The sequence below is a fragment of the Chenopodium quinoa genome, unplaced genomic scaffold (assembly GCF_001683475.1).
Source record: "Chenopodium quinoa cultivar QQ74 unplaced genomic scaffold, ASM168347v1, whole genome shotgun sequence".
Taxonomy (NCBI): domain Eukaryota; kingdom Viridiplantae; phylum Streptophyta; class Magnoliopsida; order Caryophyllales; family Amaranthaceae; genus Chenopodium; species Chenopodium quinoa.
Window position 1 is genome coordinate 6,117,516 of NW_018742263.1, and position 12,194 is coordinate 6,129,709.

At 33.5% G+C, this 12,194-nt stretch overlaps 1 long non-coding RNA gene across 1 annotated transcript; it reads left to right on the top strand.

The window, feature by feature from the left end:
* The first annotated feature begins 10,462 nt into the window (after positions 1-10,462).
* Positions 10,463-11,719, top strand: LOC110684006. The gene is made up of 2 exons (XR_002503716.1): positions 10,463-11,027; positions 11,490-11,719. It is a non-coding gene; the product is annotated as an uncharacterized LOC110684006 (long non-coding RNA).
* Positions 11,720-12,194: the final 475 nt, after the last annotated feature.

Genomic DNA, 12,194 nt, shown 5'->3' on the forward strand with positions numbered 1-12,194 from the left:
CCGCAAATTTAGAAAAAAAATTCGCTTCCATGGTTTGGTGAATTCAACAATCTTGGATGTACCCTTTGTTGCTCAGAGCGTTCAATCAGGTAGATGGAGCATGAATTCCCAGAGGGTTATGTCCATATATAGAACACATATGGGTTTTAGAAAAGTGAGAAAAATACAATCAGGAAGTAGGATCGAGCGAACAATGCGAAAAACTGGTCGAAATTAGAACGCATATTTCTGGCTTGGTATTGGAAGAATTTGGCGCCAGCAAACAGAGATTGGCGCCGAATTTTGGCCGTAGCGCCCGACGACAGAACTGTCATCTGGCGCTACAGTCAAGATTTTGGCGCTTATTTTCTGTTCGCTGACGCTAATTCCTACATGCCTCAGCAGCTTTCTTTGCTCGATAAAATTTTCCAGTTTCGCAAAGTGTTATTTCGGTCCTAGTTGTGAAAGATATTCCTCAAATTTCCTACGTGTAAAATCCTATGTTTTAACTCATTACGGATGGTCTTTCCAATGAGATCTTTTTTATGCATATGACAATAATGTTAATCAAAATTACGCACATGAAATACTTAGAACGTTTCGAGTCTCATCCACACATTCTAAATCATTGCCGAAATAAATTTCAGGAATTAAAATAGAAATACTCCCCAGTGGAGTCGCCAAAAATTATAGGGAATATTTCAAGCGCTAACCCCTAGCTTGAACCCCACTGCGATCATACACTAAAGTACGTGGCATCCAAAGGGAAAGAAGATAGAGCAAAAGAGTCGCCAACAAGTTTTATGAACTTATAAACCGTTCACGAGGTGAAGGTTACACCCCTAAACGATCCAAGAGATCTTCAACTCCAATAGGTCTAGAACCATGACTGGTAGTTTGGGGATGAAGGTACAAATCCAACCTAAAAGAGATTGAACCTGCCCTAATAATAGGCCTCTACTTTATTCTGATCGTATTCATGTGCGCTTTCTAACTAACATGCAATCAATAGGTTTAACCCTAAACATGTTTATCTATGTTGGTTGAATTTAATGCACAAATAAATCTATTATTGGCGATCACTTGATGATAATCATATTAACCCTAAATAAGATTATTAATTATCTTATTTAAGCTTGATTACAAATACAAATTCCCATTAAACATGCATAAAAAGTGTGATCAAGCAATAACAATAAATAATCATCAAGCAACATAATAATAATCATCACAATTAAAAATAATAATAATAATAAAAATAATCATGTTAAAGCATAATAATAGCAAGAGCCTAATCATGATACTAACAAGATTAATAACAAATCCTAGCATGTCACTAATCAATAAAAATCAAAGCTTTAACCCTAACATGATACTAACAATCATAAATATTAGGAAGAAAATAAAAGGCATCATACTTTTAATCATTACTTGATGTTAAATTTACCCTAGACATGATACTAGGAATCAAAATAACAATCTAAGCATAATTTCTACATAATAACATGAATAAAAACCATTAAAGTACTTACTTGGATGTCTCTACCTCTTTCTAATAACAAAATACACACGTTAGTAACTTCAAGGAAAATAATAAACAAAACAATTAAATTAAATAATTAAAAGAGAGATTTGGGACCAAACCCTCATAAATTAAACCTTTCACGTCTAGGGCGAAGGCAACATCGAATATGGCTAGGTGTTTCTAAATCTAATGAATGCGGAATTTTGTATTTGAGAGAAAGCTAGTTTAGAAAAGAGAGAGAGAGAGAGTAATCAAGAAAATCTTGATGAGAGTTGGTGAATGAAAACAGGGTTTTGGAAGCTATTTATAGAGAAAATCAGCCAAAATAAATAGAAAATCAAAAAAGAGTTCTGACGCGCAAAACGAGGTTAGCGCCAGACGCTGACGCTAGCGCCAGGCGCCAAGCGTAGCGTCAGGCGCTACTGCTGGCGTTTGGCGCTGACTAAGTTTTTGACGTGTTTTCTTAAAATCAGATAGAAATTGCCGTACAGGAGGATAAAATTGTATTTTCCTCAAAAAAGTTCTTTTATTCTGATTAAAACTCTAAAAAAGTCAACAAAAGTAAATTTATCAATGCTAATTAAATTAGGAATGAAAAGAACCTTTTAGAAGAATCTAGAAGACTAAAACCATTCCTAATTGCATTAGGAATGATAAATCCATATTAGGCCCTGCTCTAGATGATTGGGCCATATATAAGGCTCAAACCAGGCCCAGTTCAGTAATTTGGCCATAACTTCCTCAATATTCATCGGAATTGGGCTTATAATATATCGTTGGAAATCTCTTTTCAAGCCCCATCCAACTACACTACTATTAGACCCATATCATGGACCAATAAAATCGGATTGGCTATTTTCTTAAAATAGGTTTTCAAAAACAGAGAGAAGAGAAAAGAAATTAAAACTATCCGCAACACTAAACTTTCCACACTTTCACTTCATTCGATTATGATTTGACGTGAAAGGTACTTATCACCGGGTTTGGTTTTGGGGAGACACAAATGGGAGTCTACACCTACCCTCAACCTTTTTCCCTTACGTTACAACCTTTGGCAAAGCCCTTTTGACCTAGGGGTTGAGTCACATACTAAGGGAGGGCATTATGATTTAAAGCATAAGGAAAGGGGATGCAAAGTCAAGATATCGAGAAATCCTATAGAGATGGTTTCTAAAAGAAGATTTGAAGCTAATTTGGAAAATGTGCTAAAATTGTATTTAGATGAAAATGAATTTTGTTTTGGTAGTTCTTTATACTTAGCATGTCCTATGTTTCAATCAACCCTCAATATTTTAGAACGTGATTACCATTGTTGTTTTAGAAAGTTTGATATCCTCTTGTGTTGTGACCATGTGCAAAAGTACATTGTATAAGCACCTCTTTTCTTATTATGTTTTAACTTTCTATTTTCTCTTTATATGCTTTGCCTCATTTACTAAAGAGTTATGGGTTAATCTGATCTCTTAGAAAACCCTTACGAGAGCATTACTCGTCCTCCAGAGCGATCTAGAGGTTTAAATGGCTTGTCAATTGTTGCTAAAATTTACCGTGATTCATACGAAAGTGAGTTAGTGTACATTCTTATTTTCTCTAGCTTTTCTCATTTCCTTATTGCCTAAATAGTGTCATCACCTTCCTTTAAGTTTGATTTTATTTTGCTCGAGGACGAGCAAAAGTCTAGCTTGGGGGAATTTTATGAGTGTCATTTATGGCACTCTTAGCTAGGTTTTCTTCTTGTTTTGAGTCTTTTATGTCGTGTTTTTACATAATAATACTTGTTTTGCGTGTTTGTGTGTAAGTTTAGAGAAATGCATACTTTTAATGGTTTTACTTATTTTATTCATTTCTCGACTATTACTCTCGCTTCTTTGTTTCTTTAACTTGTTTTGTAGGTGTTTTAAGTTTCCCTAGGTTTGATAACCACAGAGAAGCTCGAGCGCATATAAGGAGGTTGATGGAGCTAAGTTCGGGAATCCAAACATGCAATTCAAGCAAGCTCCGCAAGCACAAGGACCTTGGAAGCAATAATGCTTTTGATCGAAGTGTTCAAGTGCTTCGAAGATAAAAGAGTTGCCCTTCTCACGGGCATCGCCTCCTTTGCACCAATGATAGGGATTCTCGGGAGTGCGGAGATCGATCGAGCAAGTGAAGGAGGCAGGTCATGTGCACCACATTAGGGTAGTGCGCACATGACATAGGTGGTGCGTGCACGCAGTCCCATCTCTGAGCGCGCGCGGCCTGGGTGGTACACACGCACTAGGAGCCCCAATCCCCTTCGGTCGATTTTCAATTTATAGCTTTTGACTTTCCTTTTTTAGGGAGACGACTTATTTTGTACTTGACAGTTTTTTTCCAGAAATAGTAGAGAGAGAAGCTTAAGATTACTTGATTGTACTTAAATTTGATCTTTGAATTCAATTTGATCTTGGATTTCTTCTTCAATTTAATGAAAACTTGTGAGATTCATTTTTTTAATTTACTTTTATTGCAAATTCCATTAATTCTTCAATGTTTGATTTTAATTAATTTCATTCTTTGCTTTAGAATTTGTTAAGTGATTGAATTTCTTCTTGATTAAACATGGAATGAATATGTTTGAGAGTGAATTTTTTTTTTTTTTCAATTTCACCATGATTAGTGAGTAGATTAGTTGCTAGGGATAAGAGGAAGCATGCTTGATTAATGATTTTTGCTAGTTGATGATCCTTGATTGATTGAATTGTTACAATTAAAATGGTTGACATAGTTGTGCCTTTGATTAATTAGACTAGGAGTGATCAACCCATAAGATTAATCTAGATTGCATTGCAATTTTCAATGACATAAACCCTTAATTTGAGAATTGCTTTAATTGATAGAATTTAATTGTGCTTTTCCTTGATTTCCATTCATAGTGTACCCTTGTCTGGTTTATAGGGGATAGCTTTGAATTCCATTGATTGTAACTGTTGTTTGTCCTTTGTGATGTTTGAATTGATTGAGTGATCCATCAATTAGCATAATCATTGGGCTTGCATGTGGAACCTATATCCCTAGTGTTTAGTATATTTAATTTCTTGAGTATTTTAGCTTTCATGATACCTTAGTTACCAACCATAACCTTCTACATTCTTCGAAGTAGCTTGACATAGGGTATAGCTTACACCTACTTATTCCTTTGGGTTAGTGTTATTTTAGATGAACTACTACAAGAGGGGGGGGTGAATGGTAGTAGGTTCCAATCGCGGAACTTATGCGGAAATTAAAACCAAAACGTGAAGGAACTTAAAGCACACGACAAGTTTTACGAGGAAACCATCTAGTGCCTAACTGGAAGTAAAACCTCGGCCCTATTGGGACTTATAAACAAATTCCACTATAATAGGCAACTTTCCTAGTACAACCTATTACACAGACCTTTGCTTTGCAAGTTCCACCACGGACACTTGACTATATGATAGGACACCTCCTACCAGACCTAAGACACTTCTCAGGACCCTTTTTCTCCCTTTACCCAGGACACTTCCTAGGTGACCCAAGACACTTCTCAGGTTCCTTTCACTCACTGTGCACTCACAGCTACCACTCGAATTTTAGAGAATTCAAACTCATACACTTGTGTGAATTTAAGAGAATCCACAATCTCACCCCAAAATACAAAACACTCAAAACCCTTTTTCCCATTACAAGATCTCATCGAATATCCCTAAATACATATCTATGAATAAAGAGATAAAACTAATATGTTGAACACTCAAGATCTGTTTGGAACTCACTAGACGTACTGTAACCAAAACCTGATAGGAACTTTGACCAGGAGGACAGACTTAGCTTCGTGGTGAAGGATAAAACCATTAAGCACGACCACTACACTTCGTCAGCCTCAACTTTGAATGAATACATATGAGCATATTTATAGTACACTCGAATTATTCATTTCATCTTGAAAAAGATAAGTTTTCTAAAAAGATAAGTTTAAAAGATATTTTCTAAAAATCAGTTTTCTAGAAAATATATCTTTTTGTTAAGAATAAAAACTGACAATAATAATAAGATAAACTTAGCATAAAATCAGATTTTATTCAAATCTTTTAGTTTAAAATACTTTTTAAACAATCTTATCTTTTTCCAAAAGGGATTTATTAGAAGATAAATATCTTTATTCAGTAAAACCAAATCCCTAAAAGATATGCACGTATTAGATTAATATATATATCATTAAAACCGACTTTTAATGACGTGCATATTTAAGTTCCTATTAGGTTCCTGAACTATGACAGTCTCTGAGTTCCTGACAAGTCAGTTACTCTATTTTCATTGACTGTTTGGAGTTCACCTTGGTTCTATATAGACTTGTTCCAAACCGACTTTTATGTCCAACATACTTACATGAATCCTAGAGAAATATACTTCTATTTCTCTGTCTTCATGTTGCTTCTCTGAAACTCTTGTTCTGGAATCCTGTAGTCTTGATATATTCTGGATCTTAGGGTTTGCCCCAGCATTACACCGGAACCAGGTCGTTACAACCCGTTTTGAAGTTCCTGTTAAGAAACTTCTGTAAGTTTCATTTCTGGAACTCTTCTTCTAACTTTACTTGTATCCTCATGGATCTTCTAAAGTTCCTCTGTTTCAGTTCCTACTTCAGCCCTCAACGCTTACTGAACCTGCAAACATCACAACACTAGAAAATCCTTATTAAATAGAAGTTTTCTCAATTCTTAACATCTTCATCAAAACCTCATAAGGGTCAATAAGTTGCCCCTTTTTAATGATGACAAACTGAGCAAACTTCTGAGGATAACAAAGTAACTCAGAAGGTTAGTTTTTTCATTTATAAAAAAAGTAAAGAAAACCAAACTAAATTAAAAGACTCCTACACATACATGACCTATATATGTATAGGATACTTACCTTATGAAGCTAACATATGCAAACACATGTTTACATAGTTACCTTCATGGTTCCTTAGCCATCATCATGCTTATCAACCATAACACTTATCGTTGTTCTTGTTCCTCTATTGCTTATCCTATATTGCTCAAGTTCCTTACATATATACCTGTCATTACTCAGGTTCCTTGTATCCTGTTCCAAGCATAACTTGCTCTTTATATGCACAACTTAACATACACGTTAGATAGATAACCATCATTAGTTTATAATCATCAAAACCTAATTGCTCAACAGTTAGACCCTTGACTTACCATATACTCGTATCGAGTGTTTACAAATTTAGTTTCGCTATAGGAAAGGGAAGAAAACGACCTACATTTTCCTTGCGTAAAAAATCCTAAAAGATTTTTGTTTTCTTTCAAGGTGATTTTAGCAAAATTTATTTTGTTAGTTATTGTTTTGGACATTCTATTTTGGGACTTGTATTCTTGAATGTTCTTCTTTCTAAGTGACAAATGTGTGCACTGTTTGAGAGTGACATTGGTTGACTCTACTATAATATATGCTAAGGTAGCTGGTTTAAGAACTTTTGGGTACCATGACGCCTTAGTTTATTGCTCGTGGTAAGATGGTGTTGGTCTTCATAGTTGATTTGAAACCCTTGGTTGGTAATTTCTTTATATCCCTTGTGAGATTCATTTGTTCTAGCCTTCATCTCCTTGTTAAGCGGCAATTTATGATCCTTGGCAATGCACACTAGTACAAAAAGTGGAATAAGAAATGCGTGATATGAAACGGGTTATAGAGACAAGCGTTCTATATAACTAAATAGAACGGTTTTCTCAGACAACCGTTTTATATGTAAAAGAATATAGGGCGGTCACTACCCAACCGTTCTGTATTTTCTCATGCTAATAAAAAATTATTAAATAAAAAAATGTAAATAGATATAGAACGGTGTTTAATAACAACCGATATGCGTCGTTAACCCTAAAAATACATCCACGTTCATCTTTCAATAAATGGTTGTCTTGTTTTCTTCTTCTCACCGAAATTTAACTTTATGTAATGTTATCAATCTTTCTCCTCCAAAACTAGAAAATACATGCAATTTCTCATCGTTTCAATTTTAAAATCTGAAATGTTTTGCTCCCATTTTTTTTGCTTTTTAAGGAAATGAAAAATAAGGGCTTGTACGACCAGAGATCAAGAACTCAAAAGCTATAAAGGTTTGATTCTGATTTTCAATTGATTGAAATCTTTAACACCTTAATTAAAATTGCTACATCCTTGAAGTTATTTGATTTGATTTTATTGAGGTTTTAATTTTTATTCTGTTGTGCCAAAGTATATCCAATTAAGTCTTTTTTATTTAAATCCTTCACAAAAATTGAAAAGAATTTCTGTAGTTTTTTTTTTAATAGGCAACTTTATGTTGTGTTAAGGTATTGAATCTTGATAATCGCATCAGCGATGGCAGATTAGAAAAGGCATTAAGGCAGGAATCGATGAATAGCGCTCAATTAATGGAGAAGATGATTCCCGTTGATGTAACAACAACGAGAATGTAGAATTGAAAGAAGCCAGTTCGACGGTTGAATCTTTGGTAAAAAAAACTTATCAACGGTGAATGATGAGAGTAATGGATCTTTCCGATCCGGATTCTTGTTTTTGCTTGATTCTTCTTAATCAAGGTTTTTGGAATGGGTTGATGTTGACAATATAATTTCTCAAAAAAATTTAGAGTTTGTCAATTCATGGTGTTATTCTTGCTGATTATAATTGCATGAGTTTTTTTAACGCAGATTTATTAGAGAAAGGAAAAGGAGAAAGCTATTTATAAATATTCACAAAAAATTCATCTCTTATTTTTTTTTTTAAAAATTGTGTAATCTATTATCAATTTTGTTGTTAAGTTGTATTGGTATAGACTATTTCTATAATAGTTGATATTTTATCATTTATTTTTTGTTGTTAAATTATCAATAGTTCTATTATTTTGTATTTGTATTATAATTCTGACTACTTGAGCCAGAAAATTCAAAATTACCATTTGTTCAAATTAGTTTTAATGTAAAATTTTGATAGTTGTTTCAAAAGAAAAAAAATGACTTCATTTAGGTTGCTTAACCTGGGAAATTCGCAAATTATCATTATCTAATTAAGAAAGAATAGAGAATGGTTAACTAATAAAACCGTTCTGTTTTGTATAACAAAATAAAACTATCAAGTTAAGCAACCATTGTCTTTTCCTTATTCATATTTAGATTTTAGGAAGGGAATATAGAACGGTTATGTCTGTTGACCGTTCTGTATGACAAGGGATAAAAAAACACCTCATTTGCTTGTTTTATAAACTTTATACATTGCTTAGCAGAAGAACGGTCCTAAAGCGTTCTATAAAGCCTATTTTAACAGTTCTCTAAGCCTATTTTTGTAGTAGTGGCATGTCTTAATCCTTGTTTTGATCTCTAGCTCCAAAGATCGTGACCGAGCCACTTCTTCATTTTTCTTTCTCTTCTTTTTGTTTTGTTACATATTTTGTTTTTATATTTGCATTTTCTCCTCTTGATAACCCTTTGAGTCTAATCCCTTTCTTGATTTTGAGCCACATTACGAGCCTTATGACCTTTCGTTTCCCTAACCATTAGTTTTACGAAGCATTTTGGTTTGAGAGTTTGTTTTATGTTGTGATGGTTTAAATGAAAATGAGAAAGCAATATGCTCTTTTAAACCAAGCAATAAAGTAATTTGTATATTTTTTGTGTAATAAAGCAAATGCATTCAAGAAAAAGTTGTCCATGGTTAAAAAAAAAAGGCAAGGACATCAAATAAAAGTTTAGTAAAAAAAATTAAAAAAAAAGAAAGAAAATCAATAAAAATAAGAAAAGAAAAAAAAAAACAAAAACATCTTAGTTAGTTTCATTATCTTCCCTATTTCAAGCATTTAGGACAATGCTTCGTTCAAGATTTGGAGGGGGGGGGGGAGCGTTACTAATTCATTTTTGTATATATTTTGTGTTGGTGTTCAGTAAGCTTGGGGAAGATGGCATTATTGGTATTTTTGTTTGATGTTTGATTACTTCTTGAGTTTGTTTTTGAGGTTTATTTGATCCCCCTTTTCCTTCACTTAGGAAATTTCACCAAATTTTTCAAATTTTTACCCCGCCTTGACCCCTAGCCTTATGTTACAACCAATAAAAAAAACCTTATAACCTTGAGGGTTGAGTCAACATCGGAGAAGGGAGACCCTTGTAAAGCCTTTGGAGAGAGTGTGCCTGGCTAAGATGTCGGGACTACCTTATCAAAGTTTTTAATTTTCTTTATCTATTTCGGTTTCTTTGAGGAATTATGAGAAACTAGCTTAAGGGTTGATTTGAAGCTAATGGAGAGAACGCGGACCGATTGGTTGGTGCTAGGCTGGATTGAGTCCTCATTAGTTCTTTATGCTTAGCATATTTTATGTTTCAATCAACCGTTGACATCTTGAAACGTGCATACATTTGTCTATTTAGAAAGGTTTGCATTCATTGGTCCTTGTTCTTATCTCTGTCCAATTATGAACTTTGTGTTTTCTTTCTCTTCGTATGTTTCTTTTACTTTTTTTTTATTGCCTTGCCTTGGTTTTTGTCTATATTTTTGGGTTACAGTCTTAGGAAACCCTCACGAGATCACACTCGTCCTCTAGGGAAAACTAGGGGTTTAAATGACTTGTTTTTTGTTGCTAAAATTGACCGTGTTTCCTATGAAAGTGAGTTAGTGTATATTCTTTCTCTTTTTAGTTTTTCTAGCTTGAATAAATAATTCTCCTTATCTCGTGTTTCTTGTTAAATTCACTACTACAAAAATGCTCAAGGAGACCCGAAATAAGAGACCCGTTAATTAAATAACCGGTCTCTTTGTTTCAAGAGACCCAATGTCGCAAATAATCGGTCCCTTTAATATTGTGTTAAGAGGTGAAAATTTAAGAGAGACCATTTACCGTAGATAACATGTCTCTCGTAGTTTTTTTTAATTTGAAATTTAACAGGGGAGAGACCTAACTGCAACTCAACCGGACTCTCTTAAGTTTTTTTATTTGAAAATTAAAAAGGGAGTGTGACCTATATGGAACTTAACCGGTCTCTTTTTTTTTTTTTTTTTTTTGAAATTCAAAAAGGGAGAGACATGTATACAAGTTAACCGATCTCCTTTACTCACAAAAATAAAATATGAAACCCTAACACTTCACTTTCAATCTGCCTCCAGCATTCCATCTCCTTCCTTTACCTTTCATTCTATCTCCTCCCTTTCCTCTTAATTTGATTTCCTCTCCTTCACCTTTGAATTCCCCTGTTCGGAGCCTCGAAATCGTTTGAGAGATGTGTGGTTAAAGGGGAATAACGTTTTGATTTTGCGATGAATCTCCATGTTGTTGCAGTGATTTATTAAAGTTTGAGAGGTTTGATGATGAAGTGATTCCAGTTATCGAACAAGAGATTTATGTTCTAGATGTTTTGAAAGGAGTTTTATGGGTTTATGCAGTTAGATGATACTCATTTTATGTTGGGTCATCTTGATAAATCAATCGATTGTTATAAATTAAGATGGGTTTAAAATCTAGAGTCAAATTCTTGGGGATCTGATCCCAAATTTGCCGAAACTACTTGTAGGTCTCTTCTTCTTGGATTTGGTTTTTTTTAATTGATTATTATTTATGTATTTTTGTTTTTGTTTCATCTTTTGTTGTGGTTTCAAGGTCAGTTGATTTTTGATCTGTTTGATGTATTTTGCACTATAGTTTTTGTGGTTAGACTTTTTGGGTTGTGCGGTATTATCATTGTTATCGTCATTTTCATTAGCAAAACATATGTGTTCATGAACTGTAGACTTGTAGTTGTGGATCCCCATCTAATTTACATGGATGGAAATATATTAGATTTGTTTTAGCAAATTTCATGTTCATCATTCGTTTAATTGCTACCATGAATTTACAGATTTTTGTTTTTGGATGAGTTGATCTTTTATTTTATTAGTTCATTTTTCAGTTAATTTTTCTAAACGAATGTTTAATTTTGTGGTTTTTCTCAATTATTATGATTGATTCATTGTGTGCCTTTTGCTTTGACAGATTTGCTTGTTTTCACACAAGAATCTCAAAACAAAGGAGAGAGGAAGAAATTGGAGTACTCAAGTTACATGTTTGATATAGTTATACGTATAAATTACAATAATTCATTTATATATTTTTACTAGAATTTAATTAAAGTTTGTTAAAATTCTTTGTATCATAGTACAAACATTAATGTGCCAATGTTATTCTCTTTTAATGTTATCGATTTAATTATAGCATAAATCAAATTAAATTAGCAATGATTTTTTTTAAAATTTTAAATGCGCCCAAAGAGACCTGTTAAGTGAAATTGGCGGTCTCAGCTTACCAAAAAAAAAGACTTCCTGACCTTAATAGGCAGTCTCTTTTTTTACTTAAAAAAGAGACTATCTATCTTAGATAGGCGGTCTCAGTTTTCTCAATATGGAGACCGCCTTAAATAAATCAGTCTCTTTGCCAAAGAGACCGCTTAGCTAGAGACCGCCTCTAAGGCAGTCTCTTTGGCTAATTTGGACGGGTCTTTTTGGCCATTTTTGTAGTAGAGTTTGCTCGAGGACGAGCAAAAGATTAGCTCGGGGAGTTTGATAAGTTACTTCTATGTCACTTTTAGGGTATTTTTATGCTTATTTTTCGGTTTAGTTTCTAAATAATTTCCCTAGTTTTACGCTTTATTTCTCTCTTTTTCTTATATTTCTTATTTGATCTTTATTTTGTGTATTTTTA